This window comes from Symphodus melops (assembly GCF_947650265.1).
Source record: "Symphodus melops genome assembly, chromosome: 14".
In the NCBI taxonomy this organism is placed as follows: domain Eukaryota; kingdom Metazoa; phylum Chordata; class Actinopteri; order Labriformes; family Labridae; genus Symphodus; species Symphodus melops.
The window spans coordinates 21,749,852-21,763,340 of NC_136704.1; positions in this window are offsets into that span (position 1 = coordinate 21,749,852).

Sequence of the window (13,489 nt, forward strand, 5' to 3'; positions counted from 1 at the left end):
CCTGGGGGAGGAAGAGCGCCCCCTAAAGCTTTGCAACTGAGATTTATTCATTCACAAGCAATATTTAAGGATGGTCCAACACATAGATAATAACATAACACACACACACACATATATATACATAAACCTAAAAACATCCTTATTGTTAGATGTCGGAACATGAACCCTGTGGTTCTGTAGCATTTTCATCAGAACACGTTAGAGAAGCACAGTTCGCTCCACACGGTCGCTCAGTGTACAATCACTTTTGATCATAGACTGTAAATAGTATTTCAAGATGTCCTAAGTACATATCTTTGTGTATACATAAGTGTATATAAAACCTATAACCAGAGACTATTTGTGAGGTAAAGTTGTTCATATTTTCTCTATCTCTGATATAGATTACTTGTATTTTCATCCTGTTTGTCCAGAAGGCTTTTTCCTGTGTGTGTGTATGTACGTATGTCTGATACTTGACTTGGTTTGTGACTCTTCTAGCTATTTCAAAGAAAAACGTGTTTCAGGGAGTGGCTTTAAAGAAAACGGACAGATTTCACCTTGAAGTACTTACGAGCTCTTACAGTGTGTGGATTTTAAAAATGAATATGCAAAGCCATCACGACTTTGAAGCACTCTGTTTTTCGTGCACAAGTGATACTTGACGGTATGTGCCGATGTGAACCTTTGTGTGTTTGTAACTGTGTTGCCTTAGTATACATTTGCCAGTATTGTCTAGTTTTCCTCCATACGGGGAGGTCGTGCACTTTAGAGTTGACCTAATAACGTGCAATGTCCAATGGTTGTTCATAAGTTGATGTTAAGAAAAAAATACTCAAAGATGTAACTTAAGCTCTTGGGTCTGAATGTGTCATGGATCAAGGGTCAGTTTAAAAAGGAAGGTGTTTCATCTTTTTCAGAATGTTCCAGAAGCCCCGAGCAAACACGCATTACATTTTATGTGCTTTGTTTTCACCTGAGAACGAGTCATTTACGCTCGTTTTCAAGAGATATCGCCTCATTTATCTGCTTCACCTGAAGCTGTCGTGGACTGTTTTCTAGATGATGATGACAAGATGATGATTGTTTTGAGATAATGAGAAAAATAAGTCGAGCTCTCAAGAGAACGACCGGAAACGACTCGTCATTACAGGGTAAGGAGCAAATAAAAAAGGGGCTTCCATACTTTTTCCATACTGAAGTCTTTGTAAGTTGTCCCAACAGAGATTAAGTACTCCAATTTGTTGATTTTTTTATTTTTTTGTCTGAATTCAGATCAAGTTGGTACTCGCACTGTGACACAGACAAAATCCGTTTCACAACAGCGACAAAATCTCACCATGTTAATCATGGAAAGCCAAACATTTAGTTCCTCTTGCTGCTGCTGCTGCTAAGACTCGCTTCCTTTGCACGTGCATGCGATGCCTTGCCTATCCAGCTTGTGTGTTTCTGTGTCCTATATACCTATTTCTATGTATAAATATATATATATACTAATATATACAGTCTGTGGATCTCTGTTATTATCCTGTCTGATGTATAGCTTAGCCTGTAGAGTAGTGCACTGTCGCTCTAGCCTTTACATGTGATCTCTGTGTCTTGAGCTTTCCGTAAAGTTTCTCCGTGCCGCCAGCATGCTAACCTCGCCGAGCATTGTAATCCTCTCCGCGCTTGATCTGACTATCTCTATCCTCCGTCTTTCTCTTCCGCTTGAAGACTGTCGCAGCTCCGAACGTAGCCTCCTATATCTATATGTGTAGTCCCTCCGCATGTCTCTATGAAAAGCTTTTCTCTCTTGCTCTGCACCTGTACGACCTTCTTCTCTCTTTCTCTTCCGCTTCTTCGCCTCTTGCAGCAGTGACGATGTATCCTCGCAGCACTTTCCTCTTTCTCGGCTATCCTGCCGTCTGTGCGTCTGAGGCGGTTCGTTGTCCTGTCACGGTGCCCCAACGCCACTTTATTTTATTTCCATTGCTGTTGTTCTTTTAAGGCCCTTGACTTTATGAGCAGGATTAAGATTTGATTGTCCAAATACTTGTTCAATGCAAGTGTTGTTAGCCTTTAACACAGAAGTATATGACAAATGTACCCTGGATCTCTCGCTTATGAGAAGTTTAGACCCCTAGTACTCAGAGTTCAGACAATTTCGCTGACTATGGGGCGATTTGGAACCATGTATTCTGCTGTACTAGCTCCTCTCAAACATTCATTTGTCCTGAACTCTATGTTACTGTTGGAAAAATAGAAATAAATATTGTCCAAACAAACGCTATTCCCCTTCTTTTTCCTCTTTTTCATTTTCATACTTTTGTGAAGCTCGCCGTGCTTCACGCGGGAGACCAAACTCCCTTGTACACAAGAACAAGAGTTTAAACTGTTACATAAGCAGGTGAAGAACTGAAAAGGAGGACATGGAAAGTGATACTCCAAGGTGAGGATGAATAAGTGGTTACAGTACAGCACTGGTCCTGTTTATGTAATCCTGTTATGAGTACTAAAATCACTGCCTCTCACACTGAAAATTGAAGCGAGCCACACAGCACCAGCATGTAGAGAGCAATTATCGTCATCGCCTTTGGAAAGGTTTTGGATTCTGCGTCTTTAAAAATGCAGTTCTGATGAAATTGCCTGCAAAGACAGAAAATCAACATCACCATCTTTATTGACAGACTCTGGAGTCCATTAGAAAACAGATGGAGACAAACTAGGTAAAAACAAACCATACAGACAAAACCGCACCGGCTGCACACTTTTAAACCGACCTTATATCTTCAAAAAAAGTGACTCATAGGAAATATAAAGCACTGGGTAGTTAATGTGCATATTTCTTTTTAAAGGGATGCAGTGTGAAGCACACTGAAGGTTAAGAGCATTTCAAGTACAACAATGTGAACAAACTAATTCCAGTCTCTGCTGGTTTAAATACAGCATGATATCCACAACACTCAAATATCCACATAATTGTGATCCCAGTAAGAGCTCCCATTTTAAGAACAACGTGCTGCGTGCACCTCTCCAGTGGTTTCTTTGGGAGCATCATGAACTGGCTGGTTACAAACGTTTCTCTAGATGGCGCTGCTGCCTCATGTTTTTGACCAGAGGGAGCCACAAAGAGTCTTTCTTTGTCTGCTGTGAGTGGAGCTGGAATAATGTAGCAAGTAAAAATGAGTTTCCATGATTTTCTCAATTAGACTTTATTCTTTATGTTTCCCTCTCCATGATCTCCGTTTTAAATGAATGAAGCAACATAAAAAAGAAAAACATGTCAAACCATGTTAAAGGATTCCAGATGCTACAGCTCTTCCTCTAATTTACACACTCACTCACACACACACACACACACACACACACACACACACACACACACACACACACACACAATGGAAATAGAGGAAGCATGACAGCGGATTAATTACTGTTACAAGTAAACAGAGATTGACCATAATGTTTAATATAAGTGATGACATAGGACACGACATATGAGAGTCTCAAATAAAACATCTGGGGAGCAAATGTCCGGCTGGCTCAGACCAGAAGATATCGGTTCAATTTTACATCACAAACAGGACACTGAGTTAGTTCCACTGATTGCTACAGTACAGTTTGTGTGGTTCTGTGTTATGAGGTCCAAGATCGGTCGATGCATTTATTAATGAATCTCCCCTTATGTTCTTCCTCTGGAGCTCACTGCTGAATGGATTTGGCTACTCGGGGTGTAGAAGTGAATGTCTCCTACAACTCAACGCCATGCAGAAGATTCTTCAACGAAGCGGTGGTGGTTATTACGTGACGTACTTGTAGATTTTTTTTTCTGGTCACGGTTGTAACATTTATTTTTTGGAGTTTACACTGTAAAGACAGAATATTGGAAATGTAATTTGTTCCGTGAGTGGCACGTTAAATTTGTCAACAGATGTGCAAAATAGAATTCAAATCGAATCAGTGTGTATATCAACAATTTTGTCTGGACTGAAGTTTTTGAAATGACCAAAGAACCAGAGGAACAACAAGTCAAGTTGAAAGCGAAACAGAAGTCACGGGTAAATATTGAGAAACAGATGATGTTTTTTTATTTATTGAAACTCAGCTAAACCACAAAAACAAAAAATGTGAAATACAACACTCCTGGATGATCAGCTGTTTATCTTTCATTCAGTATTATGTTTGCAGTTGAAAAACCACATTGAAGGTTTGTAATGCCCACAGCCTCAGACGCAGGCTGCACACATGATGTCATCATCCCTAACAGCTCACGTGGGGAGTTTAGGATCCTTGGTTCTCCTCTGTGGAGCCACACGGAGACAAAATGACTTGTCAGCTCATCCTCCATTAATTATCATCAAGGAGCTACCTCTGTGTACTTTTGACATCACATTTTGGATCCCGCTGCCATGAGACCAAATTAATTTCAATCAACCTTCACACGCCGCCTCTCCACACTGTGGAAGAGAAGACCTTGTGTCAGGAAGAAGACGGCAGTAGAGTGTAAATATTTTCATCAGGGCGAAAATTAGCTGAAAGAATAATAAGGGTAATGGCTAAATAAGGAGGTCTGACATTTCCCAGAGATTGTCCCTCCGCGAGGTTGTTCCCAGATGTTCCCACATGAGGCGTTCATCACCTGGAGGATCTGCTCAGTGTTTGCAGCAACCTCGACCATGTGGAGCACATCACGGGCCTTGTAAAACCATGGCACTCTAATTCTACATGTGTGATTACACGAGGAAAGAGAAGAGCTGCTCCATCCAAACAGAGAGGAAAAATGTTACAAACATGTCATAAAGTTTAAGACAGAGAAGTTGCTCTCCGCTCAAACCTGGCGGAGATTTACGGGCGAGGGAACAGATGGTAAAATCAGGGTGGCTGGCCGGACTGAGAGAGGCTTACCAAAGCTTTCAGACAGAAAGGCCAAAAGGATTCTCATGCTTCTGAAGTCTTTCCTGAAAACAGACCGTGTGTGTGTGTGTGTGTGTGTGTGTGTGTGTGTGTGTGTGTGTGTGTGTGTGTGTGTGTGTGAAGGGCGGCTAAGCCAAGCCAGATGTTGGTGTCTTTTGGAATTGGTGGCGTTCACCTCACAGTCTCCGCTGCCTGAACTTTACCTCTGCCCCTAATGTCAACCCAGGAGCCGGCAGGTCATCCGTTAGTGTTTGGTTTCACTGTCACTCAGCTCAGCTCGCACATGAAAGCCCGCTCGCCTCAGGGGAGAGTCGGCATGCAGGCTTGACAGCAGAAGAAGTTGAGAAAGACACGTTTTTTTCGACCATGTGTTGTGTTATTTATCAGCTGTCCGGCCAGCGAGCAGGGATTTGTAGGTTTGTAGGGCGAATGATCTCTAAGGTGTCTAAGTTTAAATCAGATAAAACAGATTTTATCAGTAAATCCAAAACTTAACAATGGTACAAATGATTTCCCCTGAAGATAAACCTTGTTCAAAACTCTACTAAGACTTAGATTTAAAGTGTGTTCAGGCTCTGTTTTTGTCTTACAGCCAGGGCTGTGTGCAGAGTGGTGGCACAGCCCCCCCCCCCCCTTGAAATCTAAGAAGTCCTAAACTGTGATTGGCTATTTGCCCTGACTTATACTACACAATACTTCTAATAGTTTTCAGCACACTGTCTTACTGAAACAAAACATTACCAGGTAATGCTTATTTGCAAGGTAGACATTATGTAGGAGATTGATTGGAATTGTTTTGTATTTTAAATTGTGTTTTTGAACATACGTAACATTTTTAAGTCGTAAATGTACCGACATCTCACTGGATCAATTCTCCAAGATGGTGGTCACCACTTCCGATGGATTGCTCCTCCAGCGCAATCCCTTCCACCTTCGAAAGACTTTTAATACCGTTGAGGCCGTTTTTGAAAGCGGCGAGCCACGGGGGTAATCTGCATTATTAATCCTTATGGCATGTTTACCTTTTATGCTGATGGCCTTGTTTGCTTTTGTAGCTCATAAAGAAGCAGCGATATAGGCCGCAGTCTGTTTAATAAGCAGCTAAAAACTCCTCACGGGAGCATTAAGTTAGCTTGTTAGATAATTATTTTCACCTGTTTACAAGGTTGCATCTGCTTTGATCATACAAGTACAGAATTATTCAACTTTTGTGCCTTTCATTCAGCCCACCTTGCTTGTCAAAGTCAGCCATACTGCTGCTTTCTATGCATACAACATGTTCTGTTGCAAGGCAACACACACTCTACTCCCCTGAAACTTATTGTGGTGCATGCAGAGTCATTTGTATGGATGCATTCAGTGAGATAGTTAATCTGTAAGCGCCTTGCGGAGAAAGCAATTAACCTCATGGACCACCGGGGAGTTCGTGTGAGAGGGAGAGCATCTCTTCCCCATTTAAATATACACCGCGGGGACTCCCTCGCTCAATCTTAGCCAACCTATTATTCACCATCAGCACTTTAAACAGCATCTACATGAAGACAGCAGGACAGGCATCACTTCACTTTACATATCCATACACGAAAACACTCAGGTAGTTTTTTTTTTACACAACCAGACTGACTGATCCGCGTGACTCTGGATGTTCAGATTGACCTTGGCGCAGACACGATTAAGGTCAACTTAAGAACAAGAAAATTAAAAGCTGCATTCCTGGTGATCGGGGAATATCAGACACTGGAGACAGCTATGCGGAGCCCTTGCCAAGTCTGGAAAGGGGAGATACAGCATGTCTGATGTGATTATTTTGAATGCCAGTCAAAGTTTGTGCTGGCAAAAAAATCTGCAATAGAAAGAGAGTATCGCTTACCTATTAAATAAATTATTTTTCTTAGGCATTGTCAAAATAATTCTTAATAGTTTAAAGTGCTTGGCTGTTCACTTTTTTCTCTGTGTCAGACAGAGTAACGTTGCACAGGCTGTTCAATCTGAATCCCATTTTGTGTTTGTGGCCACTGACCTGCCAGCCCATTCCCTCATGCATCAGTAATTTCTCTAATGAGGAGAAAAAGACCAACACAGATGGACCGAGGAGGGGGGGAGATTGCGACAGATGAGTGGACGCGTTAGAGAAAGGGAGGATGTGAAGAATTCACAGTGAGATGAGAACGGAGAACAAACAGGACTCGATGCTGGGAAAGATCGGAAACGTCTTTTTGTTAAGATAAACAAGTACTTTCAGACATATTAAAAACAAACCTAATCATTTCTTTTCACTCAGACATCCGAAATGTCTCTACAATAATGAAATAGGGAAGGATGCTTGAATGCCGCTCAGAATTTTTGACTCTTGAGCTATTTGTGTAGAATTACAATTTCAGTCAAACTAACATGTTTACTTGTATTTTAAAATCTGTTTCTTTGATCTGCTGCTGTTAGGGCTGCAGACTATAAGAAAAAGTGTTATGAGTTGTCTGAGGTCTGACAATGAACCAAAATGTGGAGCATTTTGAAACACTTTGTTGTTGAGAAGAAAAGTGTTCGTGTCGCAGATCTCTTTATGCTTCAAAGACACGTTTTGAAAGCTCACAGAGTCGTCATCATCTGAAATCTAACCAGCAGGATGATGTAGCACCACACTTCTTTTTTACTCATAGGCACCAAAGGGACCCACAGTCTTCTGTTAAAAATAGTATCACTTGATGTCATCCAATAGTTAATGCCATGGTTTGTGGCACTTCCTTTTAAATATGGCCAGACACATATACAATGATAAATCTTTGTTTGTTTCTTTCGTTTTCTAGGGTAAAATATAACTCATTGTCAGAGACAAAAACAACCAGATTGAAGTCATTTCATACGCAAAATGGATTTAAATTCCATATTTAGTGTAATTTAGTGTAATTTATTCCCTAAAGAAACCCACAAACTGGATGAAAAAACTGACTGTCCTCACAGCCCATAAATCCGCCGTCGAGTACGACTGCAACACACAGTGTGGAGGACTGCAGCATCAAACCTGAGCACATGGTCTAAACATTTCCCTGTAGACAAGAGGCCTTGGCTCTTACAGTAACATCCGCTTCTGATTAAAGCACGCCTTGTCTCCGGCTTTGTCCTTTTTAAGTCAACATCGGAGCAGACTGGGGCCAGGTTTGGGTTAGAAGGGTGTTCACCTCGACCACAAATCACTGAGACTGATGCGACTGTTAACGTTACACCATGTTGATTTTCTTTTTTTTCAGCGCACAAAAACAGATGACGAGGATACACATTTAGACAAAAAAGTTCAGTCCTTTCAAAACATAAAACTGAGTAAAATCAGACTCACTGTTAAGTTATTAAAACAGTTGTTACTCATGGGAGATTCTGTAGTGTTGAAGAAACTTCCTCGCATACCATCGATTGTTTGAGTGAACTCCAAACACACAAAAACCCTCAGAAGGCAAAAATAAACTCACAACAGATGCACTGTGGTGATGAATGATGTATTCGTGTGTTTTCTTAAAGACACGCTGGCATTAAGTCCTTTCAGCTGCTTGGTACCTTTTATGTTTTTACACTTGGTAATTGAATTTCTGAATGATGAATCCATTATGAACAGTTATTTAGATGTCCAAATTATGTAAAAATGTGTGGCAGACAGACAACATGCTGTACTGATGAATAAATAGACATAATGCAGCATTTTACTTACCTGCACAGACGGTCACCTGCACACTGTCTACGGCAGAGCAACGATCACAGAGATTTAATGACTCCTCCCACTCGTTGAAGGTGAATTCTCCTGGTGACGTTCTGCTGCGTTCTCACATCAGCTCACTCTGAGGGGAGAAAAAAAAACTAAGGGGCTGCCAGGAGAAAGAGAGAGAAAAAATAATCATTTGATTGTTCACACGCAGCTCATCCCAAAAACTGCAGGAGTTTTTCAGGAGTTTTTCGTACAAGTGTGAACCAGCCCACAACGTGTCTTGGAAAAAAGAAGCAATAGCATTCAAATGCGGCCAGGTAAACTTTAGGATAAAATCTTTTTTTGTCTTTTCAATTAGTGCAATTTGTCACTTGGGATGTGGGTTAGATTGGACCTCGTCAACCTTTTCTAAAGGAGCATAAATAAATAGCTTTTTCAGCTTTGTTTTGGGTACAAAGAAAGGTTCTTTAAGTGTTCTTATCGAGCTTTTTGGATGGAAATAGCCACCAGCTGTTAGAAATTGTGTTTAAAGAGAAGGATTTGGTCAGCAGTGCAACCAAAACAGAACTAAATGAGGCTAGCTAAAAGGCTAAGATGCTAACTTAAGAAGTAATGCTGAGCCAAGGGGAAGTACAAAGATGAGGGATAACTACGAGGCTTTGTGGCCACACGTGTGGCCTCTCATCATAAGAATTTGTCTTAGAAACTCCTTTAATCAAACTTTTCTCTGCGGATGGTTCAAAGTTTCCAACACACACCCACCCCTCTGCTCATGTTTGAGTTTCCTGGTCTGTTTCTGTCCCAGTTTCTCTCTCTCATGTCTCTGAAACTCTTTAAGTGCTGCGGGTCTTATTTGATCTGCAGCATCAGACATCTGGAGCACCGCTCCACTGAAACACCTGTTTCCAATTCAGGCAACCGACAGAAACATTTGATTGTTCACAACCAGACTATTTTCTTTTTTCCCCCTCTCATTGACTCACAGGCCATTTGTTATTTTTAATCCAGAGAACAGCTTTCATACAGTTAATAGATGGAAAGAGTATTTCAACTTGATTAAGACCAATTGAGATGACTATTTTCCAGGTATTAAGTCGGCAATTTTGGCACCTTAGCTGCTGGATAAGGTTGCTTTTAAATATGTCCAGGATGTTTAAGATTTAATGGAGTGAGTAGCGTCTGACTGTTAAACCTTTCTCCTTTTATTTAATGGATATAAAATCTATTCACCTGATTGTTATGATCGTCAAGTCCACCATAAAATTAATTTAAAGATATTGAAAAACTTGTTACAGAAGAGGTCAAAAGTTGTGGCTGTGTGGGAAGCTTAGGTGTGCATTAACCCAAATTAAAAAATGTATACCACGCAAATAGACGACACACACAATGCAGCATCACTTTGACAGGCTGGAGTGTTCTTACTTTTCTGTCAAAACAGATCTACATTTTATTTGGGGTTGAACAATAATGCATGCATTGATGTTCCACAAGTCATGTGCAAGGAGTCCAACCACAGAAAAACAAAATCACTGAACATAATGAAGGGAAAATAAAGCTAAAGAATTTCATTGGCGCCTTCGCTGCCAAGTCCCTGAAACACTTAATTGTGCCTAATTGTTTAGAGGACAGAGCACACACAGAGGCAATTAAGCATGATGTGCATGAGCAACTTTGCAGGGAAAAAGCATTTAGGCCAAAGAATAACAAAGTGTGATGTTTGTACATTGCTTAAAACTACACTGTAACAAATTTTCCTGTTAAATTACAGTACCGGTAAACTACTGGCAGCTACAGTTGCCAGCTTGACACAGTTCTTCTACAGTGTGCCTACTGTAATCTACAACTACAGTTTATTACTGTCAAAAGACAACAGTACTGTATGGAAAATAAATATTACAGTATAACACTGTAAACTTTTTGGTTGCCATTATACTGTTATTTTACAGCTCCTACAGTCTTCTCCATACACAATCTGTTACTGTAAAACAATAGATAAGTAATCTTGATATAAGCTAAGGAAGTTTTACATTTAAAACTTAAAACCCCTGAAAATTGCGAGCACAAAAGATGGTCTTACAACATTCGGCATCTATTAAAGCTCAGCATTTTCAGTCCACTATTGAGACAGTTATTAAAACAGAAGTGTCAAGGTTTTGTGTTTGATTTAAAAAAAAAAGAAAAATATTTATTTGTATACATATACACATTTTTCACGCAAGTCCCGTATGCCCACTACTCCCACTGTCGGAGAGCAGGGAGGGATGATGCAAGAGCATTTGTTGACCATAGATGATGCAATTCTGTAAGATACACTCATCACTTATGATGTCCAACCTGGCTTCCTGCTGCTACTTCTTCTTTTCTTTCTGCATATCACTCACATTACCTGGAACTTGAAAGCCCAGTGGTAACTTTGGCTCAGTACTTCTTGATGGTGTCACCACTGTCTTTTGCAATTGTTCCTGCTTTCTCCATCTGCAGGTGTTCTGAGACTTCCCAGGTCTCCAACTTCTCATTGACAAAGGACAAAGCACTGTTAATTGCTGAGGACTTGTTGGATTGCGTTCTGGTTAGCACAGTGTTACACTTTGTGCTGGCTTTAACAAATCATAAAGAATTGAAAGGTCTCCTCCTAGAACAGCATCAAAAGGCAGATTATCAGCAACCCCAAAGTTAAAAAAAAAAGGAAAATTTGACCTGCTACCCAAATGTACATGTTAGCTGTTGGATAAGGCTTCTTTGTCTCCATGAACACAAAAGACAGGAATGGCTTCACTTTCAGTGTTGGGTGGTACAAACTTCCTGTATACCAGTGTCTGATCTCTCCCAGAGTCAAGCAAGGCCTTAAGTGTGGTTCCATTAACTTCAGTGTATTGCATTTTAATAGAAGTGTCATTTTTAATGTGAGGACATGGTACAAAGCACATTAGCGCAAGGCTAGTTCTTCTTATAAAGCACATTTCAACAACAAGGCAATTAAAAGTGCTTTACACGACATCAAAAGCATCATAACAAAATAAGAAATATTAGAAAAGAAAATGTAAAAGTCACTAAAACAAACAAGTCACAATCAGAGATGATCCACTTGGACATCCCTTGGCAGTTTTACTACCCCCTTCAGATCCAAGATTTGAAGGACTCGGGGGATTTCACAAGACATCTTGATAGGATGCGTATTTTTAAGGTTGAATGCAAATCCTCCAACTGTTGGTTAACTATAACAGTTGTAATCTTAGCTGCGTTGTTTGGGTACATGTGTTGAGGATGGCCTTAAAGTTCACATAGATAAAAGTTAGCTTTTTTGCTAGAGGGTTTGGTTGGCCCTCCCACATGAGAGACTTACCTGCACTGGTTGCTGCCCTCGGTTGGCACTGTTGTTCTGGTTTGTGCCTGTCCTTTGTCGTCCTCCCTGCAATGTAGCTCCATGGTTGACCCATTTTCCGTGCCGCCACAAAGACATGGGAAGCTTCAGCGTAAAAGTCCAGTGATGAATTAATTTCCACAAAGTTGAGTTCACTTTTTCAGGGTTTATATAGCGCCACACTTTCAAATTAACACAATAATCAATGTTTCACATAATTGATTATTAAACAGCAGGCAGCCACTATTTACTTATATTCAAACAATACACTTGAAAAGCTGATGTTCAGCACTTTAAATTCCTCTTTAAGCCTCAAAATGAAGCACTTGCCTCTGATCACCGTCAGGTTGAATTTAAAGCTCTCATGGTCTCACCCTCCATGTGTTGGTAAACTTTAAACTGGATTTCATTGGCTTCTGGAAGGATCTCAAACAGGTTTCCGACAATGGTCTCAGTGATTCCTGTATTCATTTTGACCTAAATACAAATAAAACTGCCAAAATGTAATATTAGTAGGCTTCACTATTTAAATCTAAGCCTCACCAATAAATTAGATCAAAACTGTATTTTAGTGTTGAAAATTGGCCGTAGAAAAACAGCAATTGCTTACAGTGTATGTTAAACTAAATGTGTGTAATAAACATGTGAAAGAGGCTATGAATCACTTTGTTTAGACACTGCCTTTTTGTGCTTTATGATTGGCTTTTTTTTTTTCTTAAAGCTAAATGATCTTTCTATAGTGGTAAATACTGCAGACCTGATTTACAAAACTCAAATAAATGCAATGATAAAATCATAAAATAACATTGTTTTGCTTGGCTGTGTAACATTTGTTTGAAGCTCTTTTATAAAAAATACTCCTCAGAAAAGCAAAGGAAAAGTTTACTGTAAACTGTTAATTTACCATATGGTGACAGTTAAGAAATATCAATCCTCTCTTGTAGTAGTTGCATTGCTATAAAGCTATAAAGAGTCCAATTACAGTGGTAACTACAAAAACCCAATAAGCTTTATTTTGCCCAAAGGAAGGAAATTCCACTTTTTTCGCTCCGTTTTTTGTACACCCTTGTTTAAAATGTTTCAGCATGGCGAGGGTTCTTTCCTGCATGTCAGTGTTTGCTGTACAATCCAGGTGAGTTAACGGCTAAACAGTGTAAAATAAGGTGTAAATATGCCTGGTTGGTGTGATATTTCCCTTTAATGAGTCTATTATATTACATGATGTGTATGTACAGTATGAAGAAAAAATGTGAGGACAAGGATGTTGTGTTCTATTGCAGAAAGTCTATGAGATAGATAACCATTTATTTATTTCCTTTAATTCTACTAGAAGAGCTGGCCTTGCTGTTGGTGTTTGTTTGTTTGTGATATTGTTCTGTGTATGTGTGTTGGACCCCAGGAAGAATAGCTGAAAGAGAGAAAGGTTACTGCCCTTTAAAAAAATAGCCTGGCACTTTAGTCGATGAAGATTTTTTCTTACAAGAAGAAGAAGAAGAATGTTTGTGGTTGAATTTAATACACCTCAGGCCAATCTCCCCATGCTACCTGTCTTTAAGCTAAGC